This window comes from Bactrocera dorsalis, chromosome 1 (assembly GCF_023373825.1).
Source record: "Bactrocera dorsalis isolate Fly_Bdor chromosome 1, ASM2337382v1, whole genome shotgun sequence".
NCBI classification, from domain to species: Eukaryota; Metazoa; Arthropoda; class Insecta; order Diptera; family Tephritidae; genus Bactrocera; species Bactrocera dorsalis.
This window is the reverse complement of record NC_064303.1, coordinates 18,947,017-18,968,111: the sequence shown is the minus strand read 5'-3', so window position 1 is coordinate 18,968,111 and position 21,095 is coordinate 18,947,017. Positions and strand designations below refer to the sequence as shown.

At 39.6% G+C, this 21,095-nt stretch overlaps 1 protein-coding gene and 1 non-coding gene across 3 annotated transcripts in view; both read right to left on the bottom strand.

Annotated features, from left to right (window-relative positions):
* LOC105233378 (WD repeat domain phosphoinositide-interacting protein 2) overlaps positions 1-21,095 on the bottom strand; it is a 194,669-nt gene that overhangs the window by 88,048 nt on the left and 85,526 nt on the right. The gene's annotated exons all lie outside the window — the stretch shown is intronic.
* Positions 4,699-4,912, bottom strand: LOC115066702 (small nucleolar RNA U3). Its single transcript, XR_003846209.1, has one exon. It is a non-coding gene; the product is annotated as a small nucleolar RNA U3 (small nucleolar RNA).

Below are 21,095 nucleotides of genomic sequence, written 5' to 3'. Positions count from 1 at the left end.
GTACTCGGCCTTACAATGGTTCAGGTAGAACATAATGGCCAGCGATATTCTGCAAGAGCCCTCATTGATTCAGCAACGAGAGTCACATTTATAGCTCAAAGGCTTCAATGAAGTTTGGATGTGACTGCGCGCCCCGATAACACGACGATCTGTGCCTTGCTGTTTACTTATTATAGGTTGGAGTTTTCCAGAACTTGAAGTCGAAGTAATATGTCGAGACGCTACGAAGGCTGTATCGGTTTAATCAGCTTAATCGGCGCTAAATTCTGTTGCTTTGTGATCCGCAATTTAGACCTCTAATGAGGAATCTATATGGGGTATTCACAATTACGTACTAATAGGCAGTTATTCAAAATCCATAAAGGGTTTAATAAAAAAGTAATACTGCTTGACTATCACTAAGTGTGACGATGAGTTACTTATGAATATCAGATTACCGTATAAGACCTATGTCTATAATTCAGGCTGGAAAGAAATTTGCCGAGTGTGAAGCCTACTTGAAGGATAACACTACTGTGGGCAAAAAATAGTAAGGCCTTTTAATTTAAATTTGGCGTCAAAACCCATTTGTTGACGACCCACGTCCAGGACGGCAATCAACATCAACTGTTGACCGACACTTCAATAAAATAAAGGAATTGGTATTTTGGAATCGCTGATTAACTGTCAGAGATCTTACTGTCATCGTCGCAATAGCGGAAGGAACAGTAAAAAACATTTCGAAAAAGCATTTGGGACTAAGAAAAGTGAAAGCACGATTGGTAACAAAATAACTCATTTTTTCGTAAAACAGTGTCGCGCTAACGTCTGTGAAGCAATGCTTTCCGACTACCAAGATGTCATGAAAAATATTATTACTGACGATGGGTTTGGATCTATGTTTACGAACCGGAAACAGACGATCAGTCGGCCGAATATCGTGCCAAAGGTGAGCCGAAGACGAAAATACCACGTCAAAGTTCAAAAATCAAGGTTATGTTGACAGTTTTCTGCGATTATCGAAGTGTGGTGCACTCCTAATTCCTTCCTACCGACCAAACTGACAACAAGGAATATTATTAGAACTCATTAAAGTAGAGTCTTTAAGTTGAGTAACAAAATTGATTTTTCCAGAATTTTATTTTATGCTTTGCGTTACGAATTTTTCAGCCAAACTCCTTTTTAAATCTATTTGAAATCAAATATTCAAACACCCGTAAGCCACTTAACCCCAGCACGTGTAAGTAGTTGCCACATCAATTTATGCACCAAATTTATTAATAAGCTGAGCGACTGACAACTTTTGACTGACAGCGAGCCATTAAAAGTATCAAATTTACAATGCGGTTTCTTCAATAAAATATGCACAAAAGCTTATTGCACGCGGCTCATCTGCATTTCTAACGACATGTTATGCTTTTAAGCATCTTTCCTTTAGCCCATACGCAGATATCCCTTTCAGCTGGCATATAGCCCACATCAAACGCCGAAGCCAATAAGTAAGCAATAGTAAATTTCTGACATTTAATTGACATTTCGTGAAAGTGAAAAACCACCACGCACCCTAACGCATTGCTAATATACATACAAACATATACAAAAAGTCTGATTTTTTAAATTCCTTAATCCGATTTTGTGGTTTCACATACAATCTACCCGACGCCGAGCATATCCGGTGCATAAATTCAAATTCCGCTTCGAGCATGCCGACCAGAGTCACTTTAAGAAAATTGAATTTCGCCGTAGTGTTGACTTACACACCGTCAGCACGGAATCAGCGTCAGCTTTAAAGAAGATGCTGTGGTAAAAAAAGAGACCAAACTCCCCAAGACATGCACTTTCACCCTCATTTCCCTTTTTTTTGCTCGCTTATATTTGTATCTACTTAGCTTGTGTACGCAACTGCCTCTTTTTTGGACACAACCCCACGCAACCTCTCGCTCTCCCAATGGCTTTATTAACTCACCGCTGCGCAAACGGGCAACCAATATAGCCTAGTTATCAATTTCGACCATTAACCCCATTTCATGGGTGTATAATACGTATATGTGTGCGTGTGCTGCCAACTTAAAAGCAATCAAAATCATCGATATTGGACTTTGATAAGACGTCAGTGCGCACACAAGCACACGGGACACAAGACGAAGGCATTGATCTCGGACTTAAGCGACCGAGCTCATACCCAACTTACTTTCCCTTCTCATGCTCATGCGGGGTTATGCCGCCTTAATGCCGGTTAAAACCGCAAGTAGTTTGGATGTGCTGAACGAGATGCGAGAAACAGAGAGAGCGAGGTGCCTACGGCTATTGGGTACTGCCACTAAATCCCAGCACAATCTTTGATTTAGAAAAACTGCCAGACAGGAAAGAAAACAATTTCAATCCCACAGGATGTGAGACCGCTGTGTGCTTCATCGCAATATAGCAATCTCCAATAAATAGAATCAAATAGGAAAATAAAAACAAAAGCTAGTGAAATTAAAGAAGACAAAAACAAATGCACAGAAAACGATTGGTTTGCAAAAACAAAAGGAAACAGCAAAGAGCGACAAGCAAGAAAAGCGAAATGCACAGAAAGTCGGAAAAGTGCTTACTACAAAGACGTATCTATGAGTAGAAAAAGTCAATCCCCAAACGGCCTAGAAACGTACAATAAATGCAAACGGATGAGTTGTCTTAGAGCAATGTTGCCATCTGTCATCTGGCGTTGGATGAGTGAACGCTTTGGTTGACTGACTGTTCGGTTCGGTTTGGGTTGAGTTAAAGTCGCAATATGCAGTCAGTGTGGCATTGCATGTTTGTTACGGTAAACGGGGGAATATGGAGAAATCTTTAACACACATGAAAGACACAAAAAATGTCATTATCTGCAAAGCTTTAAGTGATTTGGTGAGACCTCGAACAGATTGCCATAAAAATTGGTGATTATGCTCAAATGAAATGAATGAATGAATGAAAGGTTGAAAATGGTGCCACAGTAGTTAATGCGTACGTAATGGGAATAAAAGTTGGGTTAAAAGAGGTAACTGAAGTTTCGTTTTGTTTTGATTTTATTGTCATTTCATATTGAGTCTATCCGTTGCTAGCCAGTTTATCCAAGTGAATTAAGTGCGTAACAATTATTCGACAGGCTATGGGTTCAAACTTTTTCCTTTATTGGCGTAGACATCGCTTACGTGGTTATAACCGAGTGTACAATAGTCACCCGTAGTCAGTCGTTCATCTTTATCGCTGTTTGGCGCCAATTAGATAGGTTCTTCTCCAGTTGGTCTTTCCAACGGAGTTGAGGTCTTCCTCTTCCTCTGCTTCCTCAACGGATACTTATCCAAAGTAGCACTGGTTGGCAAGAGATATTTTGCGTTCGATTTTGAGGCTGACTTTGTTGTTGGAGGTGATACTGGTTCCAACATAAAAGAGATTATCTGCGACTTCTGTTCAAAAGTTATGACTGTCAACAGTGACGTGCGAGCCAAATCGGAATTGCGATCATTGTTTGTTTGATAACAGGAAATATTTCGTCAGACCCATACGCTTCCTTTCTTATTGTACCTTCTCTACTCAGATCAGCTGCTTGAATTATTTTCTTTGTTTTTCACCAATCTTTTCCAAGATTTGGGGCATGTTGAATATCTAGTCAGTTGTTGATTTTTCAGGCCTAAAGACACACTGATAAAGTCCAATCAGTAGTTGTAGTTGTAGTTGGCGCAGATTGTCGGATGTCCCTTTTTGTGAATTGTCCAGTGTACCCTTAAATTCCAATGATGGTGTATGCTTTCGTCCGACCATAATGTACAAAGAATCTGATGTATGTTCCTTATCAGTTCTTAGCCACCGTGTTTGAATAGCTCACCTAGCAATCCATTGGCTCCTACCGCTTTGTTGTTCATCCAGCAGGTAAATGCTTTTCGAACTTCTTCGTGGTCGGGTAATGGAACGTCTGCTCCATCGTCATCAATTGGGGAATCGGATTCGCTTTATACTTTCACTGCCATTCAGCAGGCTGGAAAAGTGTTCCCACCATAATTTCAGTATACTCTGGGCATCGGTCACTAGATCACCTCTAGGTGTTCTACAAGAGTATGCTCCGGTCTTGAAACCTTCTGTTAGTCGCCACATTTTTTCATAAAATTTTCGAGCAATACCCCTGTCGGCCAGTTTGCCAAGCTCTTCATACTTACCCACTTCGGCCTCTTTGTTTTTATGTCTGCAAATGTGTCTCGCTTGCCTCTTCAACTCTCGGTATCTATCCCATCCCGCACGTGTTGGGGTCGATTGTAGCGTTCCGAGGTAGGCAGTCTGTTTTATCTCCGCTGCGACACGGCACTCCTCGTCGTACCATCTATTCTTTTGCATTTTCCGAAAACCAATGGTTTCAGCTGTAGGTGTGTTTTCGAGAGAAAGGTACTGCGGAAGATTGCGTATTGACGACGGAGAATATATCATTCGATGGAACAATGAGCTGTATGAGATATAGAACGGCATTGACATAGTTCAGCGATGTTTTTATTAAACCTAACCGCCGATCCAGTCAACTGTCAAAGGAGATTTGCTCTCTGATCTTAAATGACAGAAGTAGAGTTGGGTATCTTTTCATCTCCGTCTACGCTTGCATACATTTTCCCTGGGAAACAAATTACCACTAAATACCAGACCAAAACAATCTATGCCTTCATATAGTTTCCCAACACTCATGTATTTATTAGTTTAAAATTGGTTTAGACCACTCAGAAGTCGTTTTATCCGTTAAAACCGAGCGATCATCGAAGAAACATCATCTCAAACTTGTCAGAAGACAAATTTAGTGATGAAATTCATAAACCTCACGCTGTCAGATAAAACGATTTACCTCCTCATCGCGGGTGCTAATACTTTCGATTTGCAAAGAAAGTAAATGAAGACTGACTACAGAAATGATCCTGTGAAGTATAGTCTTAATTTCAACACACCAAACGGCAGATTCTTAACATGAACTGGTGATAAAATGGTTGAGAACTAAGGCAAGTGTTCTGAAAGCAAGAAAACATCTAAAATGTTGATAAACGAAAAAGGTCCTTTATGTTTAAATGAAACAACAACGAAACCTATGAGAGAACTATACACAAGCAGTTTACTAACGCTTCATTAAATTTAGTGGTGGCTGACGCACAACAGCTGAGTAAAACAATAGCGTATGTATGTTTGTACGTATGAATGTACCTACAGTGCCAAGGTGAGGTATGGATTCCAGGTAGGTAAGAAAGTAAGGCTGATACGTACTCGCTCCGTGATGAAATGAGGAATTTCTGTTTTCTAGCAAAGACGAAATTATTGTAAATTTTCAAAAATTAAAAAAAAAACTTCTTTAATGTTATAAATGTAAATATTAGACTGATGCTTTTGTTATTTAACGGTCGTAATCCATATTCCATATATGCATACATTTAGACGAGTGTTTAAAGACCTTTACACGAACATACAGATATGGTAACTGGCTTTTGGATTCAGTCTTAGTAAACGATACGAAACGAAAACCATATACTCGTATGTATCTAAATTAAGGGCGAAGTACAATCTTTCATTTTTCGATTTTAATTTATTTATTTATAATTTTGTGTCTAAATTTCAAGCCGATCCCATAAAAATTTATGAAGTTACGCGTATTTATTAACTGTCTTATGAGCGTTTTACATCTACTAATATCAAAACATGTTCCCAACAACTCACGTTGCGAAAGTCAAAGTCTCTTATGACTTCAAAACTACTGCACTGATGATCCACACCCGAGTTATGAGTAGGGTCACCATATCCCTGATTTGTCAGGGAATTCGCTGATTTTGACCTTCAGCACTGATTCCCTGGATTTTCGTGAAAAAAACAACTTTTACATAACTCTAGTTATGAGGGACACCATAAAGCGCATCAACACCAGAAATCATAGCCAAAATACAAGATATGGTTTTTGAAGATCGTCGATTGACTAAGATAGATTTAGTAAAAGTTCTACATCTTATTAGACAGTGTAAGCTATATTTTAAGTGAAATTTTGGGTTTTAGAAAGCTGTGTGCACAATGGGTGCCGCAAAAACACATTCGAATGCGACTTTCTCAGCAACATTTGGAGCGTTTTAAAAAGGATAAAGTGGATTTTATGCTTCAATTGATCAGTATGGATGAGACTTGGCTCTATCACCATGATCCTGAATCAAAACAAGAGACTAAAGAGTGGTGTGAACCTGTTTGTTCAGCTTCGTAACGAGTTCGTGTTATAAAATCGGCCAAAAAGTTTATGGTATCAGTTTTTTGGGATGCGAGAGAAATTTAGTTTGTGGAGTACTTCTAAACTGGTAAAAGAATTAATTTTTAATATTATTGAAACCTTTTGGACCAGTGGAAGGAAAAAAGACCCAGTTTGCAGAAGAAAGAAATCCTTTTTCATCAGGACAATGCATCGTGTCACAAGAGCGTTTTGACATTGGCTAAAATCCATGAATTAAAATTCGAATTGTTGGAGCATCCACTGTATTCGCCAGATTTGACTCCCAGCGACTTTCATTTGTTTTCAGAACTAAAAAAAATGTATGCGTGACAAACGTTTTTCATCAAATTAAAAGGTCATAACGGCTGTTGAAACGTATTTGCAGACCTTCCGGATTCGCATTTGAGGTAATGGATCCACAGATTGCTACAATAGCCGTATTTTTTAATATTTCTCCATGAAAGCTTTGCTAAATATTCAGTTTCTTGGGTATCAATTATAGCTGGTTGTATACAAGGACCTATCTTAGGCTGTCGTTGTATAAACTGACATATGATATATTCTAGTACATACAATTATATAATATCTAGTCTTGACCTAATTCTAAAAGGCATTTTTGCCCGACAAAAAAAGTTTTGTGCAGGAAGTAAAAAACCATTAACGGATTTTGTTCCAACATTGCATTACTTTTAATACTATCAAAGCTCCCTCAAAGTCCCGATATAAACCTTATAGACCATCTATGGGCTTATTTCGAAGATTAGTTGCGGAAAATATGAAGTATCACTGAAGTTCACCTACAGTTTTTCAAGGAAAAAGGAGGCAAAAAAATGTTGAAAATTTCTGAAATAAAGTGCTTGGTGTTTGAATATAGAAACGAGTTCTGTGCAGAAATATTAAAAGGTCTGTACATAAATTTAGAAAACACTAATTGTCAAACGCAAGATAATTTTAGAAGCAATAAATACCATATTTTCTCATGTTTTGTTATTATACCCTGAACAGGGTGCATAACGTTTGTCACGAAATTTGTACATATAATCCTGAAGGAATAGTCGGTGTCTTTATAACGAATTAGCATAAGAAGGTGAGTCGATTTAGCCAACCGTCTGTCTGTCCATTTTGCATACGTTCTTTTCTCCCTAAGAAACTACGGATTTCCGCAAGCACCGAAATCTAAATACTATAAATTGGGACAGCAAAAGCTCCCTGAAATTATAATTTAAATTCCTCGTGTAAATAGTACTTGTATTTCACAAAAATGTATTTTGCTCAGTTGGCAGGACTGTCCTTAATTACTATGCCGAATATGAGAGCGATCTGTCAAACAGTTTGCTTACAGCAGCTGCTCGGTACACCTCAATGGTGCGGTGTGTTTTTTAGAATGAATAAAAATATCGAAGAAAGAATTTGTCTCAAATTTTGTATTACTAAACAAATTTCGTGAGCGGAATCGATGCGAATGTTAGAGGCTTACGGTGATTCAGTTTCATCAAAAACACAAGTTTACGAGTACAAAGCCTTCAAACACGGTCGAGAGATCGTTGAAGACACTCCTCGTTCTGGAAGACCTTCGACCGCTTGAACTGATAAAAATGCTAAAAAAAATGAAGAATATCGTGCTAGAAAATCGTGTTAGAGAGATTGCAAAAGACATCGACATCTCTGGCGAGTTCGTTCGAATGCTTTTGGTGAATATTTTGGGTTTGAATTTTTTTTTTCAAAAACAGTACCGTGTACAGGTCTCTTTGGACATGTTTGATCGTACGTATTCCGAACCCAAACTCTTGGAGAGCATTATTACTGCAGATGAGATATGGGTTTATGAGTTTGACATGCAAATAAGTCAATAATCATCGGAATGGGGGGAAAAACAAGCCGAAATCAAAAAAAGCACTCCAAATTCGCTAAAAAATCATGGTGTAGCCCATTGTTTTTTCGATAGTCGTGGTTTGGTGCATCATATATTTGTTCCAGAGGTACAGATAGTCAATTGGGAGTGCTATTTGGCCGTATTGTGGCGTTTGCGTGAGAACATCCGTCGAAAACGGCCGGAATTATTGAAGAACAATTCGTAGATTTTACACCATGATAATACACCATCACATCGAGCCACGATTATGATCGAATTCAAAGCCAACAACGCAATGAATACCACCTATGATTATGAAAAGTGTTTCGAGGACTGGAAAAATCGTTGACATAAGTATATTGCAAGTGGGGATTTCTTTGAAGGCGACGAAATAAATATTGACTTCAATACTATTTCCGGGTACTCTTTTGTCAAAATGTAGTAACGACGAAAGTTTAATTTTAAATATCAATTATTTTATTTTTTCCATTGCCAAAAATACTCGAAATTCGGACTTCTAGACTATAATATCCCTTTAAAATAAACTCACAGTGTTTTTAGAGTCTTGAGCTCAAAGGTTATTAACATAAAGACTGCTTTAGCAATTGGTAATCCCAAAAACGTTTTTTTTTTTTTACCAGGGAAACACATTACTATATTCATATATCAAAAAAGTACTCGATCAAGTCTGACTAGTATTATTATAAATGATTTCAATTCTCTAAAATAATTTTTTATTTATGATTTTTCTTCTTTTTTCGGCACTACAAAGAGAATGAAAAATGATGATGGAAGCGGAAAGAAGAAAGAAAAGATTAATTGTTGCTTAAACGAAATAAGTCATTAGAAGCCCGAGCAAGCATTTCTCTTAAATAATTATTATATAAGTTTTCATTGCAGGCACATTTCAAAAAATATATTAACTAATCCCTTGCGCCACACCTGTAATCCGCACGCGTCCGCCTAACGCTCGCCACATGGGTACACCTGGCTTTTGGCTTTCGACGAGGCACACACACCTCTCACACTGCTCCTTGCATTATGCGCGCAACCCTCAAAGCAACTTGTCGCATTACGAACGCCCGGAGGTCATATTTCTTTTAACAACTACCAAATGCATTTCAATTTAATTCAATGTGCACACTGCACGACCCCCTTTTTTGCAACCACTTGCGCATATTGTTTGCATGTGTGTATGCATGGCTGCTTGGTTGTGGATATTACAGCAGTCAACCCACATTTGCACTCTTCAAACGACATCCGACAAGCTATGATTTTTTATGCCTTGTAAAAGAAACATTAACAAAACCAAACAACTGACAAAAAATCAACCAAAGACAACACCAAAATAATCGCAATGGTGTGGATGCGGAGGGGAAAATGAAATGTAAGTGAAATAAAGAAAGCTGAAGACGGTAGCATAAGTCGGTGAGGACGATAGCAGGCGGCAAGTAAAGCCTATCTTAAGGCTATGGGTGTAAGCGTGTAAAAAATCGGGTGCCGACGCAACTAAGCACAGTGGGCTGGTGTCGTAAGAAAATTAAATGAAATGTGTGTACCGATAGGACAGCAAACGACGTCATATTTTTGCCGCTCTTTTGACATTCATCTTTAGTAAGGTTTGCCATTTTATCATGGAAAGACTTACGATCCAAAAACGATTTGAAATTATTAAAATTTACTACCGAAATTCGGTGTCAGTTGCCTCAACTTTAAGTGTGCTACGTCCAATTTATGGTCGTCATAATCGTCCTGTCAGATCAACAATTGAGCGTGTAGTGGAAAAATTTTAATCCACAGGCACAGTAAAAAATGTGCCAGTGAGACAAAGAAGTGCCCGTAGTGTCGAGAATATTGCTGCCGCTAGCGCATCAATTGAGGAAGACCCAAATCAGTCTCTCACACGTCGTTCTCAAGCGTTGGACTATGACGTCGTTGTGGCGAATTTTGCCTTTCTTTCTTGGCCTACATCCCTGCATGATCAAATTGACGCATGAACTGAAGTTGCTTGATCACCAGAATCCTCGTATGTATATTCGTGACTTGTGCTTGAAAGTGGTCCGGATTTTCATCGAAAAATCATCTTCAGCGATGAGGCTCATTTCTGGATGAATGGCTTCGGCAGTAACCAAAATATGCGCCATTAGTCAGGCAGCAATCCACACATCCTCCATAAGTCACCATTGTATGCCGAAAAACCGATACGGTTTGGTGCGGTTTAAGGACCGGCTGCGTCATTGGGCCGTACTTCTTTCGTGATGGTCAAAACAAGCACCTTATTGCGAACGAGAATCGCTACCTCTCAATGATAACCGAATATTTTGAGCCCGAATTGGTTAATATGGACTTGGACAATATGTGATTCCAACCTGACGGCACTACAAGCCACACAGCAAATGTCACTATCGATTTATTGAAAACTAAGTTTGGTGAACGTGTAATCTCACTAAATGACCCAGTCAATTGGCCGGCGAACGTGCGATTTGACGCCATTAGACTATTTCTAGTGGGGCTCGGTCAAGTCTATGGTCTACGCCAACAAGTAATCGATAATTGATGAACTTCGTACGAATATCTAACGTGAAATTGCAGCAGTATCGGCCGATTTATACTTTCACAGGTCCAACTATTTACAATACAAACACCTGTTTCAGTATCTTAATCATAAACTATATTCTCATTTTAAGCTGCCTGGCTTACATTTTCGCTTGTACCGAATAAAAAATTAGATAAGACTGTAAGATACACTGGAATTTTCATTATAAAATCGTTCAAAAATTTCTGTAAAACTACTCTGAGGTCAAAAGATCTTTGAGTACTAATATCGTGCGAGTCATCCAAAGATATCTAGTATCGAAGATGACAGGACTTCCTGCTTCCAATTTAACAGGTGTTTTTGAAGCAACGCTATGAATTTTAGGTTAGGTTGGGTTGGTATACTGTAAATATTCTTGGGGAACATCCCACATGAACGGCTAGACTGTCCGTTGTGATGTTCAGAGCTCCAAAATATAGAACAATGAGTACATCGCATAGCGGACAAGCAGCTTGTGCCTGCCACAAATTCAGTATAGTTGGTTCAATGAGAAGTGTTAGGTTAGAAATCCTATCAATGCAGAGAGAGGAACTTTGTTAAGAGCAAGTAATTCAATAGACCTCATAGTTTTCACTCTAAGCCAGATATATTTCACAAACGCACTTGCTTTGATTGCAGACCAACGATTGCAAAGCTTGCGAAAGGTCATAGAGCCAACGCCAGAACGCAAGAGCACAATGGGATACTGGCTCGTTTTCATTCTGAATGTTCTTACAGCGGGTTTTGGATATGAGTTTCTTGTAGACTCTTCGACTTTACAGTTTGTACCGATTTCGCTGTAGCCAGGTACCCAACCGCGTCTAATATCGAAGGATTTTGATGATTATACGAGGTCATGCTCTCCTTACTAGCTATGAGCGCATTGCCAACGAGCTTTTATTAACACTATAACTGCCTAAGAGGGCTTAGAATTATCATCTTAGATAGACACCAGATTCTTGGCTAGTCGGCGTATCTTTAAAACCACACACGAGTCAAGACACTGGTCTAATCTCTTGGTGTTGCCCATATATGGAAGGAATATTTATACTGGAGTCCAAAATATTTGGTACCTAGATGCTTGAACAGTTTTGGTCGAATTTAAACAAGTTTTTGGTCATAAGGTGGAAAACCCTTAAGGCAAAATTTGTGCAAAGTTTTCTTCTTGATTTGTACACTGGAAAGGAAAGAGTGCGATGGCATTTAAAATTCAGTTATATGGAAAGTGGGCGTGCTTGCAGTCCAATGAAAGTGTTCCCACTGAATTTGGTTGAAATCGGTCGAGCAGGTCCTGAGATATGTGATTTTTCATCAAAATGGGCGGTTCCACCCACATCATTAAATTTTTATCTCAGCTTCATTAAAAACCACAATATTTACAGGGTTTGTCCGGAAATTAATAGAACTGAGTCGATTTAAAAAAATTTATTGGACCAATCGTTACAATTCTTTAAAACCTTTCAAAATAAGATCCTTCTGCGTATATGCAGTGCTGCCAGAGCGATTTCCAAGCATCGAAGGCGTCACGGAACGCATTCTCCGGAATAGCCTTGAGAGCCGAGGTGCATGCTGCTTGGATCCCCTTCCATCGGCCTTTTCAAGCAAGGAAACAAAAAAGTCGGAGGGACCACATCTGGGCTCTAGGGCGCTTGCGGAAGCGTTGGGATGCCGTCCTTAGTTAGGTAGCTGCTTAAGAAAGGCAATCGTGGGTCAACTGCCAATCGGCTGCGATGTCTTGTCGGACCCGGTTGACCTTTCTTTTGAGTCTCTTGGGGACTTCCACGTAAAACTTGGCGTTGACGGCTTATCCAGGAAGAACAAACGATACCTTTGAAGACAATGAGCATAGTTTTCACTTTGGATTTGCTCCGTCCTGGTGCTACCGACACACATCATTTCTTGCTAAGCAATATCTGAGTAAGCCTGTTTGAATTGTCTCTGATATTAATAGCGTACCTCTGCGAAAATGTTTGTCCACGAGCTCGGAGACAACTGAGCAGCCTCTACTGAATCCAGTCGGTGCGCGCATGTTCCGAAGGACAGTCGCGGCGGAAGAAAATCAGTCCGCACAAACCCTGTACGCTAGTAGAATTTAGTTGTTGTAGCTTTAGTGGAGTAGAAGATATATAATATTGAACCTATTAGAGAAGAACATCAAACCTAGAAGAGGGTACGAACAGACAGAAAGTCAAACGGATTTCAACTGATCTCTTCATTCTGATCATTAATATATAACGGGTGATTTTTTTGAGGTTAGGATTTTCATGCATTAGTATTTGACAGATCACGTGGGATTTCAGACATGGTGTCAAAGAGAAAGATGCTCAGTATGCTTTGACATTTCATCATGAATAGACTTACTAACGAGCAACGCTTGCAAATCATTGAATTTTATTACCAAAATCAGTGTTCGGTTTTTTTTTTTTTTTTCGGACAAATTTTGTTCAGCGATGAGGCTCATTTCTGGTTGAATGGCTACGTAAATAAGCAAAATTGCCGCATTTGGGGTGAAGAGCAACCAGAAGCCGTTCAAGAACTGCCCATGCATCCCGAAAAATGCACTGTTTGGTGTGGTTTGTACGCTGGTGGAATCATTGGACCGTATTTTTTCAAAGATGCTGTTGGACGCAACGTTACGGTGAATGGCGATCGCTATCGTTCGATGCTAACAAACTTTTTGTTGCCAAAAATGGAAGAACTGAACTTGGTTGACATGTGGTTTCAACAAGATGGCGCTACATGCCACACAGCTCGCGATTCTATGGCCATTTTGAGGGAAAACTTCGGACAACAATTCATCTCAAGAAATGGACCCGTAAGTTGGCCACCAAGATCATGCGATTTAACGCCTTTAGACTATTTTTTGTGGGGCTACGTCAAGTCTAAAGTCTACAGAAATAAGCCAGCAACTATTCCAGCTTTGGAAGACAACATTTCCGAAGAAATTCGGGCTATTCCGGCCGAAATGCTCGAAAAAGTTGCCCAAAATTGGACTTTCCGAATGGACCACCTAAGACGCAGCCGCGGTCAACATTTAAATGAAATTATCTTCAAAAAGTAAATGTCATGAATTTTATGCGTTTTTTTTTTTTAAAAAGTTATCAAGCTCTTAAAAAATCACCCTATATATAACCCGATATCAATCTCTTTTAGTTTAAGGTGGTACGTAGATAGTAGTTTTCGTGTTGTAGTCAAGGAGTGTTGGAGTTAAACCACCACCAGTACTAAAATGACAAAAATAGATGGACGTGACCCTCAAATACCCCACAGATCTCCTAGCACATTAGTCACAAAATTTTCCTTTAGTTTTGTTGTGAAATGTTATTAAAATAAACTTCATGAACGACTTCTTAAGTTTATTTTGCGGTAACTTTAATTCTTATGAGCTTTTTATACTCATTATTTAAAAAATATTTAGTATCTAACTCATTTCCCATTGAAGTCTCTCTTTTGGATTGAAAATCAGTAGTGTTCCTTGAAACCTCGTGTGCAATTCCACACTCCTAAAAGTATACACCTGAACAGTTCAGCCCCAACTGAACGTACTTTGTACTCCACCATTCCTTAAAAGAACCCATTAGCTTATTCACCACTTCACTTGCCGCACTCACCACACTGTGCCATTGTACCGCACAAACTCTGCGAGTTATTAAAGCTCGACCGCTTGGTCGTGCTTGTGGTGTATGCCATGCCATCTACATTTCAAGCTCACTCTGTCTGATTAAGACGCGGTGTCGAAACAAACCAGCCGTCATAAGCCAATGCAACAGCGTCGTAATACTATTTTAACACCTATGGGAATTTTACTACCCCCAAATGGTAATGGAAATGAAAGAAGAGATGCTGACTTGTGCCCTTCTTATGAACCATACATACATATGTGCAAATATAGAAGTGTAGATATGTGTGTAAGTGCCTCGCCTTTTGGCAGACGCTGGGGTACATTTGCACTTGGCCATGCCTGCATGCTTGTCGTGGTTTTGGCTTTCGTACACAACGAGGCTAAAGGTTAAATTTCACCTAAGTAGCGTATATCGACACACATTTACGAGTATTTAAGGTTATGTGGTGATGCCTTCAAATGGCATAGTCTTCGCATATGTTAAGTGCATAGTAAAAAGAATTGGATATGGTAGTTTTACACATGTCACATACACACAAACGCACGCAGTGGCATCCTCGCATAAGCACAGCCTTTAAGCTTAACGAGGCAGCACAGGACATGCAACAACCCCTGCTGCGCTGTGTCGCAGTGTGAACCACCCACACTCCCACATCTATTTGCACCACATGCTCGTTCCTTTTGCTATTACCCTCCCCATTACATGTTAGCCCAACGTAAAGCCTCATCAATAACACCCGCATATGCAGAGCTTAAAGTCAACGCCCTTCCTTCAGCAGCCTTCTTCCTCGACTACCTTCTTCCAACAACCGCTCCGAAATGCACTATTTGACCAGCAAAGCACTCCAGCGCCCTAACATTTTATTCAACTTTATTTTTGTTTGTTGTCTTGTTAGCTGCCATATTTGGAATTGGAACATATTTTTATCCTTTTGCTCTCTGGGGACTCACTATTTTCAATAAAAAATTTGTTTTCTTACCCCCAAATGCATTTCTTTTATTCGTTTGTTGCATTACATTGTTTTATTTTTATTTGAATGCTTATTTGTGTTTGCTACACAAATACATGCATGCATACAAATAGACTACCGGCTTTGGTGGCAGCTAGTAAAGCAGCCTTTTAGGCTTTGCGGCTGATTGGCAGCGTGTACCCTTGTTTGTATTTTGTTGTTGTTTATTTTTCTATTGAATGCAAACAAGTATTTATGTATTTCCATACTTAATGTGACTGCGGTTGCCATTTTGCTTTAACATCTTTAGCATCAAAAGCCTTGAAGTTGACAAGCTTCTATTGGATTAAGGGTATCACAATTGAAGGTGGCGCACTTCTCTAGACTCCTTAAAATATTTGAGAAGGGATGTGCCTTAAATTTTGGTTTTTCAGTTTCTTTAAGACTTCTTTTCCAATAAGAAAACTCAGAAAAACAGCAATAACCACTAAACTACTATATCGCCTAAAATTATGCAACAGTCAGATTTTTATCTGCATGTTTTACCATTTCTTGATCGCTTGATAGGTAAGAAATCTCGATGTCTCAAGCAAAATAAACAAAAACAAGTAAGGCTGAGCTTAGTTCGGGTATAACCTAATATTTCATACTCTCAAATTATGAAAAAAGGCGGGTAAAAAACAAGTGATTCAAGTAAAGAAACTTTTTTCAATAGCTCTTTTTTGACAGAACACGCGTAGGTCGTGTCTTGCAATTGGTTGGCACGTATCTTTGGGAATTGGATAGGGCTGGGTTACATCCCGGAGGCCTGGAGACGAGTCAGAGTCATGTTTATCCCGAAGGACTTCAGGCACATCAGCCTCTCCCCCTTCTTACTAAAAACTCTGGAGAGACTGATTGACTGGTATATATTGAGGCACATTCCGAGGGACTATTTATCCGGAGCGCAACATGCTTATTGTAAAGGCAAGATACTACTGGATACTGTCCTGAAAACTATCCTGTAATGGTATGAGGAAGCCATTAGGCTTAAGGAATTCGCTGTTGGACTTTCCTTGATATAGAGGGAGTTTTCAATAATGTCTTGCCAGAAGCAGTCTTAACTGCTATGTACGGTTTTGGGGTTGAATAAAACCTCAAACACTTCATTTTGCGACAGAGCGATCGAAACGGAGCATTAGTACGGCACCGTTGCCACGAATGGGAGACATCCGTCTGCAACCAGCGGACAGAGTGAAAGATCTAGTTCTCATCCTTGGATAGAAACCTTTTATGGAAGTTAAATATCCAAGAGAAAGCAAAAAAAGGCATCGATTGCCTTGTACTGCTATAGAGAAGCAATTGGCAAAAGGTGGGATCTCTTACCGAAAGTAGTCCTCTGGCTCTACGACACCATTGTTAAGACCATTATGTTCTATGGAGTCTTTATGTGGTGGAAGGTTTTAGAAAATACCACACTTACCTCACATTTGTTTGGAACGACTTACGCGTGAAGAACGTTTAGAAGTCGTTCAACTTAATTACGAACATTCACGTTCTGTATAGAATGTGTTTCGCGCGCATCGCTCTACTTAGGGTCAATATAATCGACCTACTGGGCGTACTATTCGTAACACTACTCCCCATCTTGAGACCCATCATTCTTTATTGGATAATATTCGATCGTCCAGAACGTAGTAAAGAAAACATAGCAGCCGTAGCTAAGTGTATACATACATGAACTTTTTATGACGAGATCTTAAATTGAAAGCGTACAAAATACAGCTTGTGCAAGAACTGAAACCGCTCGACCTTCCTAAGCGGCATAGCTTCGCTCTATGAGCTCTTGAAAAGTTCCAAAAAGATCTGACGTTTTCGACCCAAATTTTGTTCAGCAATGAAATCCATTTCTGGCTGGTAGGCAAACAAGCAAAATGTCGCATTTGGGACGAAGAGTATCATTAAGAGATTCAAGAGCTGCTATTTCCTTCAGAAAAAACAACGGTTTGGTGTAGATTGTGAGCCTGCGAAATCATCGGTCTATATTTCTTCAAAGATGGTGCCGCTGAGAAGGTAACCGTCAATGGCGACCGTTGCCGCGCCATGATAACCGATTTTTTGATACCTGAAATTGAAACACGTGATCTCTTCCCACATATTTCAACAATCAATGGATTTATTGAGAGAACACTTCGGTAAACAGATAGTTTCATGTTTTGGGCCAGCCGATTGGCTACCAAGATCATGTAATATCACACCTTTAGGTTTTTTCTATGGGAATGTGTAAAGTCTAAAGTCTATGCGGACAACCCCGCTTCGATTCAGGCCTTGAAACAAAACATAACGCGTGTTAACGTCAGTTACCTGTCGAAATGCTCAAAGGGGTCATCAAAATTAGACTCAACAGATGGACCAAATGAGACGTAGCCACGACCAACATTTGAAAGAGATAATCTTCAAGAAATAAAAGCCAAGAATGTTCTTTTTAATGTTAATAAACATTCCCATTAAATTTGAAGTTTCTGTGTTTTTTCTTTTAAAAAATTTGGTATCTTAGTAATTTATAGTATATTATGGGTCAACGACTCACTTATTTTCAATAATACATATTGCATGTCCAAATTTTTAAAATTAAGATCAACCTAATTAACTCAAATGAGGTATACCAGGTCAATTGAAATGTCCCTGGCCTACCATTGTAAAGCACATTCTTTTCTCAAAATTCGTTGGTTTTTTATTCAACATATGATCACAGCGACCCTTCAACTTTCCAATACCATTTCTGTAGTACGATTTGTCCATTGCTTCAAAATAGGTTTAGTTTCTGCGATCATCTCTTCATTCGATGAAAATTTCTTCCCCGCGAGAGTTCGATTGAGATCTGAGTACAGGAAATAGTCCCTGGGGCCAGATGTAGAGCAGATCGTCGAATTCAAGGATTTTCGCCAACGTTTTCACTGACTTGTGTCACGTTGTCTTGGTGATAGTAGCACTTCCTTCTACTTCAAAATTAGTTGTTTTTCTACGATTTCGTCTTTCAAACAGTCCAATAACGGTATATTGTAGTCGCCGCTTATAGTCCGTACACTTAATACACGTAGTCAATAAAAATTATTCCAAGCGCATCCGAAAATACAGAACTTCTTGGTTTTGGCTTACTTCTAAATACAACGTAAACACCTTATTGTTACAAAAAGTAGTATTAAGTTGTATTTGTATTACTATATGCATCCCTGATTATGAACAATAGCTGTAGGTATATGGAATAGCATTTGTCTTGTTGTAGACATCTGGCGCCACACTGTCTGCTCGTCTAGTTAAACAATTGCTGAGTCTGGCGCCGCGACTGTCTGTTTGCGTCTGGCGCCGTATAGCCGTATGTTCTGGTAATTTCCAGACGCGATATTCTAGAAGGACACGTCGGCATCAGCGAGAAGTGCGTGGCTATATAAGCCGTGGCAGCGCCAACGTAATCAGTCAGTGCTAAGAGTAAACTGCTATAGTGTAGACGAGTTGTGAAATAAAGAGTTGTTGAATTAAATTAAACAGTGTTGATTTTATTTGTCAATCCAGAGATACGAACCTAGCAAAGTAAACTAGCAAGAGTAAATTCGTAACAATTGGTGTCAGAAGTGGGATTGTCAAATAATCCAAAATCAAGATGGTTAAATTCGGAGAATTGAGAATTCAGCAATTAAAAAAGGAACTGGAGGAGCGTAATTTGCCGATAAGCGGGCAAAAGGCGGATCTGCAGGCACGATTGCGTGAAGCAATGGAAGCGGATGGAATTAATGTGGACGAGTTCGAATTTGTTGGGCCAGAAACTTCTACAAAGGTAGAAGAAAAAGTAGAAGAACAACGAACATCATCGAGTGTGGACATGAACATGCTGTTAGTGGCTATACAGAAAATAGCTGAAAATACAGAAAATGCAGTGCAAACAGGAAATCGTCTGGCACAGCAAATAGCTGAAAATGCAGAAAAGGCAGTGCAAACAGAAAATCGTCTGGCACAGCAAATAGCTGAAAATACATCACAAATAGCAGACAATGCAGTGCAAACCGAAAATCGTCTGGCACAGCAAATAGCTGAAAATACATCACAGTTAGAGTCTCGCCTTACACAACAACATCGTTTGGTACAACAGATTACGGAAAATACTACACAACTACAAAAAACAAGTGCAAGAGAAATTTTCAAAATTTGAAGACGAATTAAGCACTTTAAAAAATGACGAAGAAAATTTAAAAGCAGAAGTTCTTCAATTAAGTAATCGTGTGCGAGAACTGGAAGTGCATGGCCCTGCACCATCAACAAATAATCAAAGATTGAAGGCACCCACATTCGATGGAAGTATTCCATTTCAAATTTTCAAACTTCAGTTTGAAAAGACAGCAATGGCCAATAACTGGAATGCAGCGGACAAAGTAGCGTCCTTGTTTTTATCATTGAAAGGACCTGCGGCAGAAATCCTTCAGACTATTCCAGACTGTGAACGGGACAACTATGAGGCATTGATGAGTGCGATAGAAAGACGATATGGTAGTGAGCACCGGAAACAAATATACCAGATCGAACTGCAAAATAGGGGTCAGAAGATGAACGAGTCATTGCAAGAGTTCGCAACTGAAATAGAACGACTGGCTCATTTGGCAAATGCAGATGCACCTGTGGATTACATTGAGAGGGTAAAAATTCAAAGCTTCATAAATGGAATTCGTGATGTGGACACCAAACGCGCCACATATGCATTGCCAAAAAGAACGTTTGCTGAAACGGTTTCGCACGCCCTCACACAGGAAACAGCTTCCCTACTAAGTAAACCAGCACACAAAGAACAAAGAGTCGAAATGGAACAACCGGCGCTGATGGAAGAAATATTGAAGACTCTGAAGACAATTGCTGCACAGCGAGTAAATACAACAGGCAGATGTTTCAACTGTAGAAAAGCGGGTCACTTTGCCCGAAATTGCAAGATAAAAGTAAACCCATCAAAATGGAAACAACCAACAGAACACCGAAAGAGGATTCACCACAAAAATGCGGATGCATTATCACATCGCCCTTGTCCACTGGAATTTAAACATTGCTCCAAATCAGAAGGAAAAGAAGGTATAATCGACGTGCGATCACTGAATATAGAACCTGAAGATGATTGGACTCCTCACCGCATCAGAATCAATCAGCTGGAGGACCCTGATCTTGCAAAGCTGGTAATGGCCAAAGAAAATGGGGTACGACCACCAAAGGAACAAATAAGTAGCGAGAGTCCAACTGCAAAAGCATATTGGGCCCAATGGAACAGCATAAACCTCGTTAATGGATACCTTCATCGTACCTGGGAAAGCGAAGATGGCAAACATTCTCGTCTGCTGATCATAGTACCGAAGTCCATGATCCCAAAAGTATTGAAAGAATATCACAATGGACCTAGTGGAGGGCACCTTGGAATAACAAAAACTATAGAGAAGATTAAACAACGGTTCTACTGGATCGGTTGTCGAGATTCCATAGCAGAATGGATAAGTAATTGCGTAGAGTGCATGGCAGCTAAAGGTCCTAAAGCCAAAAGTCGCGGTAGGCTACAACAGTACAACGTGGGATCACCATTTGAACGAGTCGCAATGGATATTGCAGGTCCGTTCCCAACCAGTACGGCCGGAAACAAATTACCAAACCAGGAAGCGAAGACAGTAGCCGAAGCGTTTGTAGAAAATTGGATAACAAGGTTCGGAGTGCCCGTCGAATTACACTCAGATCAAGGCAGGAATTTCGAATCTTCCATTTTCCAAGAAGTCTGTACATTATTGGGCATCCACAAGACACGGACAACAGCGTTACACCCACAATCAGATGGGATGGTAGAGAGATTCAATCGAACGCTCGAAGAACATCTGCGGAAA